We start from the raw sequence: 17,674 nt of genomic DNA on the forward strand, positions 1-17,674 counted from the left end.
TCTGGCTGCTCCAATTCCTTGGAAAAACAATTGAAAATATAGATGTATTATCCAGTTGTTGATGTACAAATTGGATCCACCAAATTCCGACAATGCCATTTGTTAATGTACAGTATTAAGTGCAACTCGTTTTGTTTAATAAAGTATACCTTACCTGACTTTACTGAACGACTAGTCATTCATCCTTGCCTAGCAAGTTGTAGATAAGATAAAGTAGGTAATGAACCGACTTTGCCTGTACCTAATAAAACATATTATAATATAATTTATACATTAATTGTGCACATAATACACACACCTGGCAAAATGTGTAGCCCATATACAGTAGGTATCAGAGATCATAAGATCACAAGAAACCCCAAATTTAACTTGCAGCTCTGAAACCATACACTATGAGATCTTTGATATTTAACTATTGCTCATCCAGAACCAGAGTCCTTCCACGCTGTTATATTGAGTGCTCTGACATAAAGATGCATAGCACAGCAGATCTGCACCATAACCATTAGGAATGCTTCCCAAAACATGGAACTCAATCTCCCTGAAAGGGTCAGCACAGTTGTTTTAATCATTATAGGCAAAGGCGTAGGTTTTATCTTCGTGAATCAAACCATGACTCCAGAGTTGTTTTTTCCATCAGAGGAGGTGCAGGCAGGATGCGCCCATCCGCGGGAATACAAATATTTCAGGAAATCATAACAAAGGGGGATGCGTTTCAAATATTTGCATTTCAATTGAGCAGAAAGCATCAGTTCTCAGCCCTGTTTTCTTATGATCTCCAGAGCTTCAGTCCTCCCATTGTTGATTAAACACATAACAAGAGCCTTTACGAAAATACTGCTGCTCTAGGAGAACTCAAACAGCTCGGGGGCTGACTGCTAATATGGACCAATGTGTGAAGGACAACTACATTATCACCCTTTGATGCCTGGCCTACTATATGGAACTTAATAACAGAAGTTCAGAAGGGGATAACAACATCAGTCTCACACAGCTGTTCCTAAGCACAATCATCCCAAACACCTCCCTTTGTATTTGACTCGACCACTCCTCCACCCCATGTCCACCTTGATTATAAAAAATAAAATAAGACTAGTACCCATACTGACTGTTGACCAGAATTTACTACTACTCTTCAGCTGATAGACTGAATGACTGTTGTTTTGCACAGGCAAAATAAGAACAAAGACAAAGGACTATGTCAATGTCATAGAGTCCCCTTTTGAAACTACAATAAATGTTTTTAAAACACTTGTTACAACAAATGATATTACAGAATAATTTGAATCAGTTTGGAAAGACCACAGTCCAGTTCTCACTCTAACCTTTGGAGTTGTCTGCATTGCAAACTTAGGTTATTTTTTACCTTTATGCCTTCACCTGTTTCCCTCCATTAATAACTACAAGCATGTGTAGCAGCTTTGAAAATAACATTCTTCTTCCTGTCTTACTTCCCCAATTTCAGACGTGTTATTTATTTTTCATTTCACTGTGCTTCATGGATTACCACACGTGAACTCTCAGCCAAAAGAATTCCGATTAGGGAACGAAATTCTGATCTTAGCATCTTCATTGCAGAGGGACTATGAGGTTGGGAGACAAAAAGTTTTTTTCACCATAGCCTGTAGCAACACAGGCACAAGTTCTCCCATTCATTTCCCAAAATTGTCATTTGACCAGGATTCCGTGGCAGAGAATCAGGGCTCATCCTGTGCTATAAATAGAAAATGCTATAAAATCAATGCAAATGTATGAAGCAATTCACTGTCTTTTTGTTTTTGATCAGTTATTACAAAAATCAAAGTTTAATGTTTGGTAGATCTCAACCTATGAATTTGTGGATTGTGGTGTTCATTTACATCTGTTTTCGATTTTCATTGCATTAACTGGAATTCATTCCTTAAATATGTAAATGCATGGCACAAAATACTTCTCGAGGAACAAAAACCTTTTAAAACCTCTTCCAACTGCACCAAAGTGCACTTTAATAATCAACATAGAAAGTGGCGAGTGAATACAGAACATGAGAAGTGATGGTTGTCAGAGAGGGGTGTTGCAAATTCTGCTGTGTAGGAGGTGATTTTACTTACTGTGACTAAGATGCACTTCTGAATCCTGTACCTACTCCTTGCACTGACATATTGCTTGGAAAACTCCTGGCTCTCTAATCTTTTCAGCTTTTATTTGCATGGCTTGCTCAGCATGAGTTTACTTTTGTAAACTGGCTTATGGGACTTTGCTATTTCTCAATCCATATTCCCCAAACACAGTTTCATATGGATAAAAGTATGCTGTTCAGACAAGTGCTCTTTCTTCTATATCACATACATAAAGTGCTATTGAAGCCTATTCCTAACTATTTATTGCAACACACCAGGATTGAGAGAGTAATATTGGGATCTCTAAAACAGACAAACAAGAGCTCTTTATGTACAGTGTGAGAATAAAATGAAACATAGCTCCCTTTTAAGCTGCTATATAGGGTCCAAGTCACCAACATACCAAGCAACTAAACTGTTTACCAGCTTCAAAAACAGTCTCTCACTGAAGACAGCTTCACTCTCTGTGTATCACATAGCAGATCAAACTGACACAGAAAGCCTCTGCCTTCTGGTTTTTAAATAACCAGAAGTAAATAAATTAATCACTTGACCAATTATCCTCCAGCCACTGGTCAGGTGACTAAGGCAGCAGTTCATTCACCAGAGCTTTCTGGTGGTTCAGACACTGCTGTCGTCTTCTCTGAACCTACTGTGCTATCACATATCAGCCCCTCCCATGAGTGAGTCTGAAGAACTGCCATTCAAACCCCACCTCCTCTCTGGGTTCAGAAAAGAGAGGGGAGGAGGTGGGATAAAAAGATGCATCACCTGGATCATGTGCCCATTAGATGTCCGAGTCTTGTCCCTCTAGCGGTGATCATCTCTCTTAGTAGCTCTCCTTCGGCTCCTCCCTGAGGGCCTCAGGGCCTCAAAAATCTTTAATCCCTTTCTTTCTGAGTGTAGCAACAGACATTTTCCATAATGGAATAGTCAGTCAGACTCTCTGACTCTTCTTCCAGAGTATGAGTGTCTGGCTTGCTCCCTGTTTCTTTCTTGGTTGTGGAAAGGAGAAGACATCACTTGATTGTGGAGACAGATTTTGCCATTTCTGGGTAAGGTGGCAAGGTGGCCAGTCTCTCTCTTTCATGGCAGGGTTCTAGAGCACTCTTACTTGGGATGTCCTTCACCAGGCTCTTTGGCAAATCTTCTCTTGTCATGAGAACGTCCACAGTGGCACTTGGAACCTGTCATCGCCCTCTTCTTCTGGAGGTTCAAACTGTCAAGTCATTATCTGCTTCTGGGACTAGGAGCTGCTTCTTCCCTAACTCCCCTGTGACACATGACACCAAGACACATAACCCATTTCACTTCCACGGTCACTTGACATGCAGGCTTCATCTAATTCCACTGAGTGACACCCTTTTTCTTAAACCAGCGTCTCTCCAAACAAGGATTGTCCTTCTTAGTTTTATCAACTCTTCAAACATGCTCTTGCCATTTTTGACCCTTTATTTCTTTTGGGTCAGAGGCTGGTGGCCTTCAGATCAGCTATGGTTTATTTAAGGCGACACCTGCAAGAGAATTGAGGCATCTCATCAGATAGGAAGACTGCTTTTAGGCTTTCATCTGAAGACCATCTATTTTCAGGAAGTCCAGGATTATTTTCCCTGAGTCTTGGTAAAGGTGTTTTCCTTCCCCTAGCCATAATGGAGTTCTAGGATTATTCACACCTTGGCCAACAAGGATTTGCGCCTGTGGCTGGAAGGTTGCCAGTTCATATCCTGTGGCCGGCAAGGGAATCCTACTCCGTTAGGCCCCTGAGCAAGGCCCTTAACCCCAGCTGCTCCAGGGGCACCGTATAAATGGCTGACCCTGCACTCTGACCCCAAACTTCTCTCCTTGACTGTGTGTCTCATGGAGAGCAAGCTTGGGTCTGCGAAAAGACAAATTCCTAATGCAAGAAATTGTATATGGCCAATAAAGTGATCTTATCTTATCCCTCTCACTAACACCAAATAGGCAAAAGTGAGTCTTATTTCCCAAGACCACAAACTATACCAACATCCTCCACTATATAAGACACCCCAAGGCTGGGAGTGTTATAACAGAATGTTTAAAATATCTATTTTAAAGAAAAATAGGGGCCTAGGTAAGCAAACATAAACACAGCCATAAGGTATAAGCAAGTGCTCTCTATTTACATTTTGAATAGAGACAGACAAAACAAAAATCTGGCTCATTTTTGAGCTGCTACGTGCACTTCTTCAAGTCCCTAACAAAGCAAAGCAGGCAGAAAACATGTTTACCAGCTTCAAAAACACTCACAGTTTCACAGCTTGTCTCTCCTTCCCCCTTTGGTGACGCTGCACACAGTGGCTACACTCTCTGTCCCTGTAAAAACAAATCAAGCTAACCCAGAAATCCTCTGCTTCCTGGATTTTAAAGTGTTTTGCAGAGTTTAAATTTATAAACAAAGTTTTTAAGCTGCCATCTGACCAATTGTCTTCCAGCAACTGATCAGGTGACTGAAGCTGCAGCTCATTCCCCATAGCTTTCTGGGGAATGTGGTTCAGACAAGACCTCCATCTTGTCTGACCCTGCTGTGCCATCACTGTATGTATACATTTAAGGCCATATACTGTAATAATTATAAAACCTAGAAAATAACACCAACTGTCACTAAATATTTTCTGCAATTCCTATAATTTAGTCTGAACAGGAATACACAAATATTCTCTTTCACATTATTTTATTTCTACAGTAATTAGTCTGACTCATAAGGAAATCATCTGGTGTATAGTGCTATTATAATCTCTTGAAACATCAATCTATGTAGCTGGATTTAAAGGAAGCACACTATTTCAAGTTCATGGAGTTGTAACTGTGAGGTATGTACCATGCAACAAATCAGACATGACATATGCAGGTCTCCCTGATCAGTGCCCTTTCAAGAGATGTAACCCCAGAGTGACACGTGGGACTGACTGCTGCTATTGTGCCCCTGTTGTTCTGTGCACAGGCTTTGTGAGGAAGCATGTGATTGATTCTGCCTTGACTTCACAGTAGCCACATATCAACACTCTGGCCCGTCCGGGCTACTACTAATCAGAATTAACTAGCCATATCTAGAGCATGGCTTCTCTACCACTAAAGTGTATGTCGTAGCAGGGGGAACCTGATAAGTTCCTTTCTAAGTCCTGGGCTATCCCAGATCTGTCATTGCCTATAAATTCACATCCATGTTTCATCAAAGCCTTAGAGTGCTGTGTTTCAAATATAATAACATTTTTCCGTATCTCCCATAAAGCCAACAAAACTCCTCTAAAGGCTTAAAGGATTTCTAAGTAATAAAATGATCTTTGAGAGTTACCTGGCAAGGGACCTAGTAAACTGGGACCCTCCCTCTCCCCCTTAGAAGCAAATAATAATAATAACCCTTACACTTATATAGCACTTTTCTGAACACTCCACTCAAAGTGCTGTACAGCTAATGGGGATCCCCTCCACCCCCACCAATGTGCAGCCCCACCTGGATGATACAACAGCAGCCTTAGTGCACCAGAACGCTCACCACACATGAGCTCATGAGAGCAGAGTGATGAAGCCAACGCCCTGGGATTTTTAATGACCACAGAGAGTCAGGATCTTGGTTTTACATCTCATCTGAAGGAAGGCGCCTTTTTACAGTATATTGTCCATACCACTATACTGGGGCATTAGGACCCACACTGGCCCCACTAACACCTCTTCCAGCAGCAACCTTAGTGTTTCCCAGGAGTCTCCCATCGAGGCTCACACCTGCTGAGCTTCAGTGGGCTCCCAGTGGTGAGCGGCAGGGTGATAGAGCTTTGTCCATTGCAGGACACACACATAGAGAAAATTTAAAGACAGGAGGTTGGAGGAAACCTTTTTTGTTCTGCAGAATACCAGGACAAAAACCCACATGGACACAGATGTAACATGCAAACTCAGCACAGCAGGTAAATCAATCTGGTTTTGAAACTCAGACCCAAGAGCAGCGAAGAAGCAGAGCTAAAACCAGGCCACCGTGCCCAGTTCATAGCTGTTACAGATGGGGAGATTCTTTGAATAACTCTACCAATTGACTTAAAGGGGGAATTTAGAAAGACCGGATTAAGCACATCCAGAATGGAATGCAGTCAGTGTGCAGGAGGTAAACAACCCACTCTAAGAAAGAGTGCCACCTTTCCTGATCTAATAGAAGTTTAACATTTCATCCACAGAACAACATTTCCTACAGCTCAGTGTCTGCTGTCACCATACTGGGGCATCAGATTTGACATTCTGCCACCTACCACCAACTGGTGCACCAACTGATTTGATTTACAGCATCTAAATGATTCTCCTTAGAGGCATTCCACCTCAGTACTGACCTTCCCTACTCCTGCTTTGCTTCTGAAATCTGATGAGATTGAGCTACATGATGGTAGCACTTAAAGTACAAACACATCCTGCAATGACAGCAGAAGCAGGCACTTAATATACTGCGGCAACTTCATTCATTTCCCAATCCAATCTCATTTTTCCTTTTCTAGGGTAGTTTTATTGACAGCAACGTGATGTCATAATCAGGTGTGCTGAATTTCATTTCATTACGAATATTCTTCATTTTTTTATGATTTGACATTTAATAAGTTACCACGTAAGCAACAAAATATCAGAGGGAGACCTTTCATGGAGTCGGCCTTTACCTTTAAAGCCCCTTGGAGTTTTAAAATCACTTTGGAGGTGCAATTTACTTCCTGAACAGAAACTGAGGAAAAGCAATTATAGCAACCTCCTGTCAAAACAGAAAAAGAGAAACATCCAAATGGTGGCTTTTACAGAGACAACTGCAATAATTGCAGGTAACTCTATATGTGGAAAATGTCTCCAGTCTCTTATCTTTGTTGTCTAATCACACTATCAATACACACATGCTGATTGGAGTGTAGGCAGTGAAAATGATTTATTGATGAGTACATTCAAAATGCTACCATATCAAATCAACAGTTGGCCTGTAAACTTTATAGCTTTCACCTTGAACTGGTCTCTTGTTTGTAAGCCCGGACTCTGATCAACGTGCCTGGAGACTGGACACTCCTCCTTGGAAAGATTATATAAAATGAATACTCTTCTTCTTTTGTTTGTCAAGCAGCACTCCGAATACCCACTGAGCTGGCAGGATCACAATGCAAATTTTGCACTCTCCAGGCTCCGCAAAAACATTTTTTAAATTATGCAAATTTGATAATCTATTGAGTAGTCATTTGTCTTTCAAGCTGTTGGTGCCTGGAACAGCATCCCTCTCTTGAATTTAAAAACAATTTCATTGCTTAAAACTGTATTATTATCATAGACTGGATCTCTATTTAAGCTATTATGCCTAGATTAAGGCACATGGGGCCATATTTATGAATCATTATGTGTCTGGCAATAGTGAGTGGCCTTACAGTGTTTTACTACTCTGGCCTGAGGCAAAAATCAATGACAAGGCAGTGGTTATTTTAAATAGGATTGCCGGCATTGTCATTTTGTTTCGGAGTTATTTTTTGAAAGGAATAATATTATGAATCCAAGCTTTTAAACGCTGAACGTATTTTGGAGCTTTCTTTCCATCTTTAAAATACCTAGGATTTCTGATAAACATTCTTCAGAGAGCCCTGTGCCAAAACATTGTATTTAAATTTAGAATCTGAGCTTTCAAATAAAACAAATGTATTTTTTTCCAATTCATTTCCTAAAAACTTGTTAGCCATTTTTGCTTAGTCAATCCAGGGGTCATTTAACAGCATAGGACTTTACCTATTCTACATTTCTGAAACACGGACTATCCTCACTGTTTCAAAAACTCTATAAAAGTTTTAAAATCTAGAAAATGTTCTACAAATCTGTAAAAGTATAAAATCTATAAAAATCTATAACCAACAAAAGTTTCACACCCAGAGGCAGGCAGTTTTTCATTGCAAATAGCAACTGAAAATGTAATGTCTATACCAATGCAAAAATTATAAACAGCCAACCACATAAATAAGGCAAAAAGCACGCTTATTTCCTGTTAGACTCTCATATTCTTGCATGTGTTATTTTTTCTATTATGATGAAGACCTTTTTATAAGTACATCAAAACACAGACACATGTGTAATATAAATTGCATAAATACCACAATGTTGGGCTCACATGTCCCCTGTCTTCTTTCCCCTTGGCATAACATGTGGGACTGAAAGTAGAAGATCATCAGCCTTGCAATGCTACTGTTGAATTAATACAGCAATGAAAGATGGGAATTTCCCAGTCAGGGGTCTTTTCAAATCCTACTGTGAATCTCAATGGGATTTCGAGCTCTGGCCTGTCAAAATATCCTAAATCATTTCGTACAGAGCTAGACAATACAGCTGAAGTACCGTAAGGTATTCAAGCGAGTTCATTAAACAATCTTGGCAGTACCTTTTCTCTTGTAATGGTGTGAGATTTTAATAAGAGAGTTAAGGTGCCCCCATGCACTAACACAAATGCTTTGCTTTATTATCTTGTGTGCTCTATTGATACCTCTGTCACTTACTACTTATGAACTTCTACTTTCAAAAGGATGGTATTATAAATTACCCTGCAAAAGCCAACATTAGATGATCCCTCACACCAGACATGCCTAGTGCAGTTTTACAGTACAGACATACAAGTCTTATCTATAGGTTTGCAACTCATCTGGGCCCTTAACAGCCTGAATCGGCAAGACATTGGCTTCATTTTAACACTTTCTCACAGCTTTCCCAGCTCTCCAGGACCAGAAATGTCGATCCCTGCATTGCTCAATCTAAAGCAGCATAATGCTATGAAAACAACCACTAGCTAAGATCGTTAACTTTGCAAAGGACTCATATTCTTAGATGTTTTTCAAATTCTTTTCTAAATCACTATTAACAGTAGCGTGACTCCACAAGAAAATAACCACAAACGTATTTAAAACTTCTCAGAAGAAGAATTAAGAAACAACAACTTTAAAGTGTGGCACCCAACCGCATTTGTGATGTGTTTTTTTACATGTACAAAAGGGTCTGCAAAACTAACAACAGATTGTAGGGTTAGCTAGTGACAAATTTATAAGCCATGCACAAAAAATAGTGCAGCCCATGGAAGTCTTGAAGCTTTCAGCCTTGATAAATGGGTGCCATTTTGAAAATACACGCCTTTAACTCACAATAAAGTCCCTTGCTTTGCACATCTGTGTTGTCTTTGATTTCTCTGTATTCTGACTTCTCTATATTTCGACTTAAGGCTCCCAGAGGTGCACTTATCTCAAACAAAAAATTCTGAAATGTAGCTTGTTGAAAATGTTTAAAAAAAGTCTAAAAAAGAGTTTAACCATTTTCCCCCCACAAGATGCATGGTATACTACTTAGATAATTACATTGTTAATTTGTTTTACAATTGATGTGGCTTTTAGATTTCATAATGTCGTTTTAAAACACATATTTGTATTTCTTTGTTAACTCAGGTGTGTAAGATTATGTGGCACCTCTTCATCCAAAATTACACCAATCAGAGGAAGTGTATAACATTTCAGTACCTCTGGATACTGCTAAGAACGTTATTCTCTCACTGGGGTCTAAACAAATGAAAATGTATCATCTGAGTTCACTGCACACAGGGAATGATAATACAAAGGGAGCAATATTAATAAATAAGTTATCACAACGCAAATGAGTGAAGCCAGCTGACCCTCCTCTGCCCATGTGTGCTAAACTGTTCTTCTGAGCTTCAGATTTTTTTATCTTTTAAGATAGAATTGCTGCTGGAACTGCTAATTGTCAGTTTTGGAGAATGTTTCTTTTAAAAAAGTAACATATTATAGTTAAAAGTGAGGGTAATAACTTTACCAGTCATGAGCCCAGAGACTTATCCACTACGCTAAGCCGCCCCTAGGTAATTCAGCATATACAGTATAAGTAGTTCATTATCTCCTCAAAGCAATTTTCCCTACTTCTTACTGATTTCAAAATTATGATTCAGATTGCAGTCTCAGGGCTACAGTACCTATACATGTTTCTGCTACATTCTTGCCTGCCTCGGACAGGAGATCTACCACCCCTATTGCTGTGCTGGACAGAAACCATAGTTTTACAAAGTTCCAGTCAATAAATAAAAGTATGACTTTAAGTAAGACTTGTGTGTGGGAAGTGTCTGTGATCAGGGCCCCAGCGAGAGCCTGTGTCCCTAGTGGGAGCCGCCCCACGTGGCATCACAATAAAAGAGACGTTCATTACTGGTTTATTATACCTGATCACACACTTCCAAATGTGATGCAATATGTTGGTTTGGGGATATGAAAAATAAAATGCAAAGGAATCTTTAACATTATAAATGTCAAAACCTTTAAAAAGACCTGTGAAGATATGTACCTGTATATGTGTTTTTGTTGCTATCCAGTTCGATGTGGGAAACTCATTCCACCTAATAGATTTGCTGGATCTTCCGGCACAGTTATAAAGCGGTGCTCTACAAGAAGAAGAATGCTTTGAAAGTCTGAGCATTTCCAGACGTCTGCACCTGTCCCAGCTCACCGCTGGGGCTCTGCTCTGTGGCATGCAAGCTCCGTGTTGTCTAACAGTGAGAGAGGCGTACTGTCCCTCTTGAAACAATATCCCACTCAGACTGACAGCTGAGTCTGAAACAACAGAGTAGTTTTTACACACAAGCATGACTGACCTAGCCTGGCTTCTGAAAAGAGATGCAGCGATACAGCAGGCCTGCTGGGATCAGTACAGCAGGAGCTGCAAGGGATCTCCAACAGAGGGCACAGCTTAGACAAAAACATTTTCTATATGATTAGAACATTTGAAACAGTAAAAACCAAATGATAGAAGTTTTATTGTTGCTCTCTTAATTTTGACATAAAATATAGTGTTCTGAAATCATAAGAGCACTTTATATTAGTCCTAAACAATTTCCTAGAGATTCATCAAAATTCTAAAATACTGTAGGAAATTAGGATGTTCAGAAAATGTTAAAACAACTTGGAATATATTAATACATATGACATACATCAAAACTCAGCTCCTGAGCCATGACAAAATATGTATGATCTGTAATGTACTGTATTGTTTCCTATTACTTGTATTAAACATAGTCATACTAGTAACATATTTTTTAGGAGCAGGAGAAGATTCTTAAAATTAAACCCTGCTTGTAAAATCATTTTTCATTCAAATTCAGAGATTTGCTGGCTAATATGTGACACAGGAAATTAAATATATGCAAGACACCACCAGTATAACTTTCAGTTTTCACTCTTGGACAAAAAAATACTGCACTTTCTTTGTCTCAAAATAAACTTCTTCAATTTCCCCTAATGAATGCTTGAGGAGAAAAAAAACACTAGGTACCTTTTTTTTCTAGGTAGGCAACTTTAAATTTTAACAAGCACATTCACAAATTCTGCTAAGCAATGAATATAATGTGTACGTTCCTCAGTAATGCTGATAAATGCAAGTTCCAAATAACATTTGGGTCCTTTTAGTTGCTCTTCAGTCTTGACTCCACAAGTTTTAATCAGTTGATTTTTTTTTTAAATAAGCATTTCCATGGTTTCTCTCCCTATCGCACTCTTACCTTTTCACTCGTTAGCTTGGGGTCTGGTGATTTCTCCCAGCTCAATTATTTATGTGTGCTCATACTCTGGGTTAATCCTGACTGACACTAAAAGTCTGTCTAGATTTAGCATCATAAAAATTTCATCCTGCTGCTAAACCGCAACTCCTTCCTGCCAAGCTCTCCTTTAAATGCTGCAGAATGCCCTCACAAGATCGATGACTGGGAATGAAGAGTGGCAAAACTCCTACAATTCCCATCATGTCATGGTCTGGGACAGCGATCCCACACACCACACCCCAGAGCGTCTCTGTAAGACAAGGACTGTGGAAATACCTCAGTGTTTGGGCTATATAGAGCCCAGCAGGATGAGCTCTCGATACAGTGACTGTATCATGGGCTTTACAGACCACGGTGCTAGTCTAGATTCAGGGACATTTCATGGCTTCACTCCTGGCCTTTACACATGGATGTATTGATTGTCAGGCAAAGTTGCAATAAAGTAATACAGTAACAACGAACAGAATACAGTTTTACAGCTATATCTATCCATTCATACTCAAGATTGATTTTTATTTCTGACTACTTCAAATGTATTTTTCTCTCAGTGTACCGTGGATGCATGTTTCAGGTTTATTTCTTCTGAATTCAGTTGTATCATCGCAGGTTTTGGATTGTAAAGCAGTCCTTCACCAGACCCAGCATGAGCTATCACTTCACCAAGCACACAAACCCTTTTCATCCTGCTGTCAATTTGATCATATGGGCAACTCACTGCTTTAAAAACACTTTAAAAAAACACTGAGAATGTGTGTTTTAATTACCCTCTGTGTGCTACACCATTTGGAAAACCGTGAATTATTTTCATTTCTTTGCCAGTATATACAGTAACTGAATATGCAAAATGCAAAAATACATTTTTGAGAAGCAATCACATAGAAGATATAGGAATTTCACTTTTTAGACATTTTTCCTCACTGATATGAAGCTGTAAAGTGGTTTTTACTGCTTCTAGCCAGCTAACACTCAAAGACATTTTATCTACACTAGGTATTACATGCAGTTGAAGGTATTAATTTTTAACTGAAGTAAAACCTGTAGGAAATCATTAAAAGAAATAAACTTCTTTGATGGAAAATGCCAAGATCTCAGTTCAAACCTTTCAATCATTTACCCTTCTTTCCTCTGAACAAGAAGCTGTAGAAATTAATGAAGTTGCCCAGGAAATGCTGATGAATAATAAGCCAAGGTATAACAATAAATTCCCTTGAAAACAATGTATCAATATTTAAGAAAAAAAGGGTTACAGTTTAACATGATAAATACAGATTCACTGGTGGTGCAAAGCACATTTAGCTTCATATATTCAAAACTAAACACATTGAACATTTCAGTACAAACCAGAAAACCAACTTATAATAGAAACACAAAATCACAAAATGTTTTTACAAAAAATTGCCTTCATTGCTTTATTTGCATATAATGGCATATAAGAGTTACCATAACGTCCCATGGGACTTCAAAACAGCTGGATTTGTACATTTCCTGTTTCTAACCATACCATTCATTTGAATATTTTATTACTGGAACAGAATGTTAACTCTATTTAATGACTATTCTGGCTTTCTATACCATTGTGTTTACTCAGTAGGGTAATTCACCATTTTGAAACTAATATCCAGATGATATCCAGACCAGATTGAGTGGCATCTAACCAGCCTGTGCTGATCTTATTCCATCCAGTCTCCCTCTTGAAATACACGCAAATTGGAGGTTGTTTCAAACTTGGTGCTGGCCACCTCTCGAAATGTTCGCTTACACTTACACTTACAATATGACAGAGATAGAGGCCCTAAGGATTAGTTAACTAACAGTACTAGTATGATGAAATGCATGGCTCTGTGTTTCTCTGACACATCACAACACAAAATGTCACATTCAGCATGATTAGAACTGAGGTGAAACAACTACTAACAGCAATGGGATGTTGAGGCGCTGTCTACCTTTCCTGATTGTATTCTTGTCTATTTTTCTGATCTCTGTTAACTCCAGCACAGGCAGGGCCCTCAGCATGTATCCAACAGCGACTTAGGCCCTTGTTTGCTCTACAACTTCTTTTCCAACTATGTGAAAAATGGACAGGAAAAAGCTGCATTCCTTGACTTTCCTAGGAACGTATGTGTGTTGTCCTTCAACTCCTTTACAGCTTCAGTTATCTCTTGAATCCCTTTTCTTATGCAATTAAAATGTATTGTGGCTAGACATTAAGTACATGTTATGATAGCCAAGTTTCATTGACGGAGGCCTGCTTCACATTAATAAAATGCTCCACACTCAGCCTAGTGATTAAATGTAATTTTTTCTACACTTCCTGAATTTGAGAAATTCTTGTCCCGTAAAAATATGCTTGGTCAGTAATCATCTTCATCTTTTACAACCACATTTATCATTCACATTTACAGAGCACTCTTTCTGTAACTATCCTAGGAAGTTTAACAATGGTGCTAAATTTTCTCAGTCTACCCCTTAAAGGTAAATCATTTTCTGTTGTAAAGAACTGGAACTATAGGGTTTATTTTAACGCAAACATCAAAGGTTTGAGGCTATGTCCCTGAAAACAAAATACAATTTTCCAGTTCTAATAAGAATAATAAATACTCAGAACCACATTCTGTTTGTGCAGGCTGGAAGCACATGATTATGGAAATTCCAAGTCCTTCAACAACGCAATTCCACAGGCTGCTTAAAAAATGAATGGATTGGTCTTTCAGAGCTGCCTTTTTCCTTCTGATATCAACGTTCCTCCCCATGGAGGCCTCTGTTCCTCTAAAACAGTGAGCTGCTAGTGCAGATTAAATAAGATTTGCTCTCAAAGACAGGCAGACTTAAATCTAATTGATTTTATCATTAATTTAACACCCTGTTAAAAAGCTGGCAGAGAAGCAAAGTAAGAAAAATGTAGTACCTTAAAATAATCAAATGGACATCTGAACAAGTGCCAAAGGTGTGAAGTGGATTTCTTTTATTATCCATATTTCAAAGGGGAAAATAGTTTGAGATATAATGTCATAATGTAATGTATAACTTTATGATATGAAGGATGACTAATTACCTGTCTTCCCTTCTAATGTTATTGAAACTTCAGCTGTAATATGAAAGGAATGTTATTTAAAAACTGTTATCCCCGTGTACGAATTTAGGATCAGTATGTCACACACCAAACAGCTGAAAAACACTTTTTCACCAAAAAATATTCTAATCATGTATTTGCAGACTCTACTAGAAATAAAAATGCTACACAGGCTCCCATGCAAAAAGTTTCATTAAGAAATTCTGTCATTGGTACAAATTGTGAAGTATGTGTTATTTTAAATATTGCAAAATCTCTCATAAATACTTTGGAGAGCCAAATCTAAAGTGTGTTATTCGTATAAATGTTTTTGTGCAAGCAGGCTCCCTTGTTCAAGTTGGTATTTTGAATCCAGATGGAAAACAATGAAAACCTATTGAAGCATTAATGGCAGAATCCATACTAGAACATAGTGGCTTGGTTATCATAGTACTGAGAAGACTGAGAGCAAGTGACTTCCTTATGGATGGGACACTGGTCCATCACAGGGATTACTGTCTTGTGTTGCTGGTCCCCAACCAGTAGAAACTGGGTACTTCATCCAAGGGTACCCCAGCAGTGATTTCAACCCACAACCTGTCAGCTATGAGATCAGAGGTTCACCTCATGCTCTATCACATCCCCTTGAAGCATTAAAATGCCCTTAATTTGTCACCTTATGGTTACATGAAAGTAACACCTATCACTAAGTAACCAAAAAACAGAGCAAACCTGAAGCATTTTCCCAGTAAACAGGTCGTAAACATGTTAAATCGAAGTTTATATAATATATCGATGTCAAGAATTGTCCTTCCAGAGCGTAGTGTCCATAATGATGCTCAGAATTTCAGCAACTCCTGCTGTGGGTGGTAACAACACAGGAAAGAGCAGATTTAGAAAGATATAGAGGCTTATAATTGAAAATGTCTGCTTGGGGAGGACTTGGGGAGGAAGATTTCATGTTACATTTAAGATGAGATAGTTTCCTGTCTGCTACCAGTTTGCAAAGAAAAATGTGTTTTATGCCAATCCACATACATACTGATATACTGTATACTGTTGGTAAGACAATAAATTCTATAAAAATTAGACTGCCTGCAATACTTTTTATGCTACCCTGGGTTATGGTGTGTGGTGATGCTGTTCTTCTAGACCTAATCTTGAAATAAACAATTTGTTCTCCCTGATCATTCTCAAAGATATTCTAGGAACCATCCCTGCAGACCGGAAAGATGGTATCCACTCTAGGGCTGAAATCTGCAAAGAATAAATCTATTACACTAATTCACTGACTGACGAGATGCATCAGATTGATGTAACAGTGACATTAAAACTAGGAAGAGAGAACTGTCACCCCCAGTTCAGTTTCTTACTAGATGATATGAGGAGCTCCCCCAAGAAAACCACCTCAAACAGGCTCTAATTCATGTGCTGCAAAATTGGATGGATTAATCAACCCTAATTAGAATCAGAGCTCTTTTCAGTAAATGTGAGTAAAAAGGAATTAGACCCCCATAGCTCTGACCTGGGAAGTGGTAATATACTAGATGGTTTCCAGACTTGAGCTCAAATGAAGACCAGCCAGGGAGCTTGCTTTAATAACACGGGTAGTGTGACTGTTATTTATGTTCTCGGTGTAACCCCAAATCTCGAATTACATAAACACAACTGAAAAACTTCATTCATTGGGGCTTCATATAACCAGAGCATTGAGGAGCTTAGAGTTCCAGTTAGGGCTGCCAAAACATCACCAGACCACACCGTGTGCAATGCACACCCTGCATTTAACACTTAAAATGATTTCAAGACATTACTGTCCTTGCGTACTTTAAACCCATTAGAATCTTGCCCATTTTATAGCCTTTGCAAAACATGGCACACAGTAGTAGAAGAATGTAAGAATATTTCAGTTTTTTTAATCAAAGGATAACACAATAAGATCCCACAATGAGAACCTTTACCTTTAATATTACTTGTGGGGCCAAATAGAAACTGTTGAATGGCTGTAATTCAATATTGTACCATAATATACATTAAGTATACAGAAGTGATATAAATATTATATAGCTAGATTTGGCGCACCTACTGTAGTGAACTCAAGCAGACTATAGCCAATCCCCTGTCCCTGAATTAATTGAATTGAAGTTTAATTATTATTTTAAATTTGTACGGTGCAATTTCTTTTTTTATTCCAGCAATTTGAAATCACAGATTTTTTATCAAATTGGTTTCACTGCTATGACCCCTCAGATCCAAATTGAGGAATGAGGATGTTTGCCATCAGACCAGTCCACCATTTTTCCCACTGCTATTAAAGCATTGTCTACAGGAGAGTTAGCATCTTTTGAACAGAGAGGCAAGGCTCTCTCTGACAGTCCGGAAAGCTCACAGGCACCAGGCGAAACAAAGGTGTGACCATTGTACTACAACCTGAGGATAGCTCAGCCTATTGAAGCTTACCTATCGAGTCATTCCAATCATAATGGGCTAACCCTGGTTCAAACTGAAACTGAAAAGGCTGTTCTCTGAATGAGAGCCTTTATTGCTTAGGTACAAGCCAAAGAAATATGTGACTTGCTGTAGTCTAAATTATTGATTGCATCAGTGTCTGCCTGACCACAGTTAACAGGCTTTGCAGGAGACTCTGTGGCAAACACATTGAAGCATGCAATCACAGGAAAGGAGCTTTCACCAATTCTCTCTGCAAGCTGGTGCTCAGTGGGCACACCGTGCTGGCCAATTGGGAGCCTTTGTTTGTGCCAGCCAAACAGTACAACACAGAGAGCTAAACCTTTGAGCAGTTATTCTTCAGCCTTTGCACAACCTTCTTTGGAAACTGTCAATTCCTTTCATATTTATTTTTGTCTTAATGAAAATGATACATAGAGAGAACACACAATTGCTAGCTTTATGTGTAACATCCCCTGTTTTCAC

General features: G+C 38.9%; 1 long non-coding RNA gene across 2 annotated transcripts in view; it reads right to left on the bottom strand.

The window, feature by feature from the left end:
• LOC148652798 (uncharacterized) overlaps positions 1–4,525 on the bottom strand; it is a 50,908-nt gene extending 46,383 nt beyond the window's left edge. For both annotated transcript variants that reach the window (XR_015925423.1, XR_015925422.1), the window contains exons 1-2: positions 4,368–4,525; positions 2,871–3,613 (exon numbers count right to left, since the gene is read on the bottom strand). This is a non-coding gene — a long non-coding RNA (uncharacterized LOC148652798). The remainder of the gene's footprint in view (positions 1–2,870; positions 3,614–4,367) is intronic.
• Between the last annotated feature and the right edge of the window lie 13,149 nt (positions 4,526–17,674).

Source organism: Lepisosteus platostomus, chromosome 11 (genome assembly GCF_059453375.1).
Source record: "Lepisosteus platostomus isolate fLepPlt1 chromosome 11, fLepPlt1.hap1, whole genome shotgun sequence".
Classification (NCBI taxonomy): domain Eukaryota; kingdom Metazoa; phylum Chordata; class Actinopteri; order Semionotiformes; family Lepisosteidae; genus Lepisosteus; species Lepisosteus platostomus.